The sequence below is a fragment of the Trichosurus vulpecula genome, chromosome 5, assembly GCF_011100635.1.
Source record: "Trichosurus vulpecula isolate mTriVul1 chromosome 5, mTriVul1.pri, whole genome shotgun sequence".
Lineage (NCBI taxonomy): Eukaryota > Metazoa > Chordata > Mammalia > Diprotodontia > Phalangeridae > Trichosurus > Trichosurus vulpecula.
The window spans coordinates 61,929,172-61,935,078 of NC_050577.1; the positions used below are offsets into that span (position 1 = coordinate 61,929,172).

The 5,907-nt window shown below is 36.4% G+C and overlaps 1 non-coding gene across 1 annotated transcript; it reads right to left on the bottom strand.

Annotated features, from left to right (window-relative positions):
- Positions 1-4,738: 4,738 nt before the first annotated feature.
- On the bottom strand, positions 4,739-4,812 carry TRNAN-GUU. The gene has a single exon. It is a non-coding gene; the product is annotated as a tRNA-Asn (tRNA).
- Positions 4,813-5,907: the final 1,095 nt, after the last annotated feature.

Consider the following 5,907-nt stretch of genomic DNA (forward strand, 5'->3'; position numbering starts at 1 on the left):
TATAGAAATAGCAAATCTATCATTTTCATAAGCTCAGAATAATTTTTCAGTATAGGGAGAAAGCAGTATAAACCGTCAACATGATCAAGGGAACCTATACCATATTGTGAAAAAGGGAATTGCCTTGAAACTACATCCTGAGGTAGAATTTTAAATCTATAAATTTATAAACCTTCCAAAAGAACAATGAGTTAAAAAAAAACCCAAAATAATGGCTATTTTTCTTAATTTGTCAGGCTCCTAAAATATTTTTCCATTGAATGAGATATATACTATCCAGTCTCTGCTGCTTTTTCTACTAATGACACAAACCAAAACTACAACATATATTTCAAGTCACAAGTCCACACATTTCCTAGAAAACATCAGGGTAGTAACACGAGCTGGCATTCTTCTTTATTATATATGGAAAAAAATACTACCAGGTTTTTTCTGCTTCCTTTCTTTTAGCATCTGAGATAGCAGTATCAGAACTGAAGGAAATGATACTGGTACCTTTGTCATTTCCTTTCAATATCCATTTTGTTTTAAAGAAAACATTTTTTTCACAGGCTAAAATATTCAAGATGTCTGACTTTCCCACCTTTCCAGAAAGAGCTAATGTTTTGAATCTATCAAATCTTCATATTCTTCTCCTTTGTGAAGTATATGTATACTGCATTTTCTATGTGATATGTAACATTCAAATGGAATTTAAGGAATTTTTCTTTTTAGGCCTAGAAATTGATCCATGTATTTTGATGCAATTCTGTCTGTAATATATACACTGAGTAAGGATGATATACAATTTAAGTTCAGAAGACAGAGAATGGATATGTAGAAACTTACAGATTGAAATGATCAACAAAACACAAATTTAATGCTATTTAACACTGAATTCACATTCTAATAATCTAAGTAATTGTAGCGTATTATCCTGGATAGTTGTAAGAAACCAGAACAACGAAATACCTGAGGCTTTTCATAGGATTTGGAGCTGAAGGAACTTTAGGAATCCAACTCCCTCAATATGTAGATTAGGGGCCTGAGGCCTAGGCAGAACTTATTTACCCAAACTGAGGCTTCTAAGGACTTCCCCTTTTTGTCATGCATAAAACTAACATAAACCTTACAACTCAGTGTCTCATAATCAAAAAAAGCTTTGTTCTTTCTTTCCTGACTACAGATTTGTCCTCCAAATAGGGTAAAGTATTCTTACATCTTTCTGAGCACATTTATTAACTGTTGACCTAAATCTGAGCAAAGTAGAAACGGGGACTATAAGCAAGAACGTGGTTTAGCACTGACCTTGCTTCAAGCAGTCATCCCCGGGAAGTGTTCTGAGATGGTACCTAGTCCCCATATCTTATCCCAAAACTTTGAATAAAAGCTTTTTCTCAAACTAGTTGAGTTCAGGAGATGGAAGATATTTGCTACTGTCTCCATGCTTACAACTACATACATGATAGTCTCATTTCCAATCTTGCCTGCTTTTCTAATCTAACATACAATTGCAAACTTTAAGTTTTTCCCCTCGAAGATGGCTTGCAGATTAATATTTCATATTTCTACATCATATTATATCTCCAGTTTTCATTCAAATAAAATTAAGAATTATAGTAAACAGACATTTTAATAATGTTGTTTAGTACATGTCAAGTAATGGATTATTTTTTGTTTGTAACTTGAGTTGATTCAGAGAGGACAATATGTATGCAATATCCCATAAAACACAAAAAAACCCTATAGTTTTAAAATAATTTGGTGACTTTTATTTTGACTAGGTTTTATATAAAACTGTCAAAAGAGGTCATTTTGGGGGTATTTTTACTTTTCAAGAAGAAAATATTTATCTTTTCCTTCACAACTATTTAAAACATGTACATACATATACACACATATAAAAATGTTTAAATTGGTATACTATTAAGCAATCTATCTAGAATAGCCTGCAAATTGTGCTAACCTGTTTAAGCACAAAAATTTCTCCAGTAGTTCTAAAATACTCTATTATTAATATAATATACTGTACTGTTTCATAGATCTATTTTAATATAAATATGTTGCTCTATTGCACATCTATTTATTAACTTAAATATAACATACTATTTCATACATCTATTTATTGATATAAAGATTCTGCACTGTTTCATACATGTGCTTATATGAAACAGTGCAGAATATTTATATTAATAATGTAGTACTCTAGAACCATTCTGGAGAAGTTTTTATAATTCATGAAGTAAATCAAAGACATACATAATATAATGTATTCAGGAAAACATGCTGGCAGTTTCCCATTCTAATCTTTTTCAGATTATTAACTAACCTTGAAATAAAGTTTCATAATTACATGGCTGAAAAATTGCAACTACCTTTCTGTATTTATAGCCACGACTTACAAAGGGCTTTTGACACCTGTGTTACAGAAGAAACTCACAGGGGGAAAAAAATCAATACAGGTTTTTGCTTTTTTTTTTTTTTAATCCAACTCATCTCTATACAATACTACCACTTTCCACAGATACACTGATGACTTTAAGAGAAAATATCAGAGTGTAACTCCAAGAGAAACACTTATTCACAAACATTGCTATTCTTGCTTATACAAAAGGTTTATTTTCAGAAGAATTATTTCTGAGTTGTGTAGAATTAGTGGCTTACAGTTAGGACCACATTAGTGGCTTATGTTTGTACTGACTGGGGTACAGGCAGAGGGAGTGACCGTTTTTACAATGATCTGGTGAAATATTAAGAGATCTAGATGGGTAGCAAGTGTCACCAATGTGTCACTATGTCGCATGCACACATATGTGATAGTCCAACAAATATTTTTACCTATCTGAGAGTTGCATATATGTTTTATACACACATATATACATATCTATCTGGAAGATATAATCAGATGACATATCTAAAGCATTTTGCAAACCTTTGAGCACCACATAAACACTATTATACAAGATATGTTTATAGTTACATCTTTCTCAAAAAATACTGTGCATAGCTCTTTGCAAGTCTTAAAGTGCTACATGGTGCCTGTAAAAGCCTTGCAGGCTATATCAATTTTAGCTATTATAAAAATATCTATATATTAATATCTATCCCAAAGATAACTAGAATTATGTGATCTCTGTAAAGAGCTTTACAAGCCACATAAATGTTAGCTATTATAAAAGATATTTATATATTTACATCTATCCCAAAGATAAGTGTAGAATTAAATTATATCTGTAAAGAGCTTTACATTCACATATTTACTATTTATATATCTATCATTTACTTTTATTATTTATGTACTGATAAACTTACTCTTTACCTTTATCCCAAAGATAATTATAGAATTAAATGATACATGTAAAGAACTTTGCAAGCTAATCAATGTTACCTATTACAAAAGCTATTTATATATTTAAACCTATGCAGGAGATAATTATAGAATTAAAAGATATGTGAAAAGAGCTTTGCAAGCTACATTAATGTTACCTGTTATAAAAGCTATGTATATACACTTATCCCAAAGATATATGACATATGTAAGGGGCTTTAAATTTATATATTGACTATTTAAATGTCCATAATTTACTCATATTATTCATAATGTTTACTTTTTTATTTATACTATTTAAAAATTTACTATTTACAACTATCACAAAAATAATTATAGAATTAAATGATATATGTACAAAGCTTCGCTAACTACATCAATGTTATCTCTTATAAAAGCCATTATATGCTTTAACCTATGCAGAAGATAATTATAAATTTATATATTGACTGTTTATATGTCCATAATCTATTCATGTTTAGTTTTTTATAGTATTTAAAAATTTACTATTTACAACTATCCCAAAGATAACTATAGAATTAAATGACGTATGTAGAGCTTTGAAAACTAGATAAATTAGCGATTACAAAAGCGATTGAAACATAGATGTGAATCTATCCCAAAGATAGACATGTATATATGCACACATGTATCGCTCTAATCTTACATGTGACACCTCATCTCATACTATGTATATATTTAAATAATAAACACATATATATTTAAAATCTATCGCTTTTACACTTTATCGAGTAAAAGCCCACCAACGCCCCACAGCAGCGGAGGTCTACACCCAGGCTCCAGGCCCCCGGGCCCGGGTCCTAACTGCGGCTCCCGGGTCGCGCGGGGACTCTAATGGAGGCTCCCCAGCCCCGCCCCTCGGCCCCGCCCCCGCGCTCGGTCTGGGCACGTGGCCGCGCTTCCTCCTCTCGCCTTCCCCCCTTCCCCTCTGGGGTCGCCCAAAGCCACCCCTCCCCCACCCTCGTCCCTGTCCCGCGCGAGGCCCCGGTGAGGGGCAGCCAGGGTTCTGGACACTAGGGGATGAGGAAAAGACAGAAGAGAACGGGCCGGAGAAGAATGATTGGGGAGTAGGGGGAGTGAGGTTAAGGAAGGCGGAGCGCTGACGTCCCCCAGGGCTGAGCTCGGGCTCAACCTCCCAGGCCTCAGCCTCGCCACCTCCGCTAAAGCGGAAGGCGCCGGGGGAGGGGGAGGGGCCGGGCTGCTGCCGGAAATGGAGGAGTCACCGCCTGTTTTTGCTGCAAAGTGACAAAGCTCAGCAAGCTCGCCTTTCCCCACCCTCCCTCGCTCCCTCCGCCGGCAACGACCTCGTATCGCCGTATGCCTCCTCACTCAGACCCACCCGGTTCTTCCTTCCGCCTCCCTGGCTCCAGCTTCTCCGCAAAACCATTCGCCAAAACTTCAAAAAGGAGCCGTCCCTGGGTGGGCTCGAACCACCAACCTTTCGGTTAACAGCCGAACGCGCTAACCGATTGCGCCACAGAGACTTCCTTACGGAGCAGGGGCCAGGCGGGCTCCCTATGAAGAGGAGCCCTGACTGCTGGCGTCTGGGGGCTGGATGGTTCTTCCTCTGGAACTACGACTCCAGGAACACCCGAAGACGGCGCCTGCGTCTCCTCCAAACCCCTGCTTCCCTCTCCAGTCTAGGATCCCTTCTCTTCTCTTGCAGAATGCAAAAGGCTGAGAAGCAACAGGGTCGGCTCGTGGATGTTTGCACGGAAGGGGAGAAAAAAAAAAGCCCACTCCTTGATCCTTCACTTCTCCTTTACGGAATAATGGAATAATTATTGGGAAGAATGGAAATAAATCATTTATACGGAATTAAGTCAAAGTTTGAGACAGGCTCTTCCTCCCCCACCCATCCTGGACTATTATACCTACAATAACTTTCACAGTTAGCTTTTACAGAAGCTCTTTGACAGTGGAGTTGGTGCGCTGTTCCCAAGGGACATCTGAAATGTATTAAACTCCAGCACTGCCAAATAGCATTAAGAACCCATGGCCATGTTGATTTTTTAAAAAAATATAACCCATCTCGCAAATATTTGTCGCACTTCCGTCCTTTGTTCCTAAAGAGAACACCAGGAAAAAATACTGTAACATTCTTTAATCTCTGTGCACTGTGGAATATATCATAAAATCTACCCTGGATTCTCCCTAGAATAGCCTGTAAATCCATATTCGAGCCGTGCCAGTTACAGAAAGCATTTACCATCAGAAGGCTGGGGAGAAGACAAGCAATGGAGAGGAAGAGTATGATTTATGTTTAACATTTTAATTTCTATTTTAAAGAAAATTCTGAGCACAGAAACACTGCAGATTGTATGTATTTACAAATACTACTCTGTAAGATTTAATATATGCATATGTATGTATATATGTATATATATATGTATATATACTTGTATGATGGATGGATGTTTCCTTTTTTATAAGCTAATGTTTTTAAAATACTCCAAAGTTCCAAATCCCCTTTTTCCTATGTTCCCCTTTCCCAGATCAAAGCAAGTAGCATAGTTGTCATTTGTTATCAAGGGTAAATTAGCATGACCTTCCTAAATTAAGTCCTTCACAATTACCAA